The 1,550-nt window shown below is 38.5% G+C and overlaps 1 pseudogene; it reads right to left on the bottom strand.

Moving 5' to 3' along the window:
- Window positions 1–591: 591 nt before the first annotated feature.
- Window positions 592–1,082, bottom strand: LOC110579051 (annotated as a pseudogene).
- Window positions 1,083–1,550: the final 468 nt, after the last annotated feature.

Here is a 1,550-nt window from a genome sequence, read left to right as displayed (position 1 = left end):
CACAGTCTTTGCAACTTTTTCCATTTCCAATGAGAAATATTAGATGTTCCTCTAAAAATATGTCATGTGGTATAAAGTTCCTTGAAATTCTTATTAAAGTACTAGACACAAAGGATTTGAAGACTAATAATTTAGGATACAAGCAAGTCATTAATTTTGCTTGAGTGGGAAAAGAAAACAACTGTGTGAAGGATATTTTTAAGTCGTTGTTAATTGAAAAGTAATATATGAATATAGTAAAATATTCAAGTAAAAAGGTATATGAAAATAAATGTGTCCATCTTACCTCAGATCCAAGTACTGTTAATGCTTTCTTTAGTATTCTACATATAAAAATGTAGACACATACATTTTTTTTCCATAAAATTTAGCATAACTTACTTTTTTTTGTTCGGTTTTTATTTCATCATCATAAACTTAACTCTGCAATCCAGCTAGACTTGGAGGGGAATAACGAAAATATAGAACCCATAGAACTGCAGCCAGAGCACAAAGATTATAGGATATTTCCAGCAGATGGGGATGAAGGGGTGCTCTCCTGGGCTTAGAAGGAATGGTCTGGTAGTTCAGATAAAACACAAGTCAGATTTATTAGATTTGTCCACAGTCAGCAACTGTGATCTTCTTGCTCGTCTTGCCATTCTTGGACCCAAAGCCCTCCAGGCTTCCACAAAATTCATACCCTCTTTCACCTTGCCAAAGACCACATGCTTGCCATCCAACCACTCAGTCTTGGCAGTGCAGACGAAAAACGGAATCGTTTGTGTTGGGTCCAGCACTTGCCATGGACAAGATGCCAGGACCCATATGCTTCGGGATGAAATTCTCATCATCAAATTTCTCCCCATTGATGAACTTGCTGCCAGTGCCATTATGGCTTGTGAAGTCACCACTCTGGCACATAAATCCCGGAATAATCCTGTGAAAGCAGGAAACTTTATAAACAATCTTTTCTCCCCAGTGTGCAGAGCACAAACGTTTTCTGCTGCCTTTGGAACTTTGTCTGCAAATAGCTTGAAGGAGATGCGGCTCAAGGGCTCGCCATCCCTCATGACGCGGAAGAACATAGTGGGGTTGAGCATGGCTGGGCAGCGGTATCTGCAAGCCGTAATTTGTTTTTCACAGTATTATCTGCTTATCTCCCATATCATCACCTACAGATGTTCCTGCCTCTAATTCTTTACAATTCCATAATACTTTATTGTAATATTCCAAACTACTTAGATGATTTTCAGAATTTGACTGAGAAAATTAGATTTAAGATTAACCTGCAAGGTAGTAGTTTTCTAGTTGGCCTTGATGTAAAAGGCATTGAAGATAGAAGAAACAATCATGGGTGAGGTAGGAAAATGTGAAACAGTGTAGCGCATTGCAAAGAATGAATGTAGTCTAAGATTGCTGAAGCTGACTGCTCACATGATAGATGTGGTAGCAAAGCATGAGATCCCACTGGGAAGCAGCAGCTTCTTGTTAAACTGTATGGGTTACTTTCCTATTAAAAATATACACAATAGCCAACAAATGGAGCAACAAGCAAGCTACAATCACCA

The sequence above is a fragment of the Neomonachus schauinslandi genome, chromosome 4 (genome assembly GCF_002201575.2).
Source record: "Neomonachus schauinslandi chromosome 4, ASM220157v2, whole genome shotgun sequence".
In the NCBI taxonomy this organism is placed as follows: Eukaryota; Metazoa; Chordata; class Mammalia; order Carnivora; family Phocidae; genus Neomonachus; species Neomonachus schauinslandi.
This window is presented reverse-complemented; position numbering and strand designations above follow the sequence as displayed.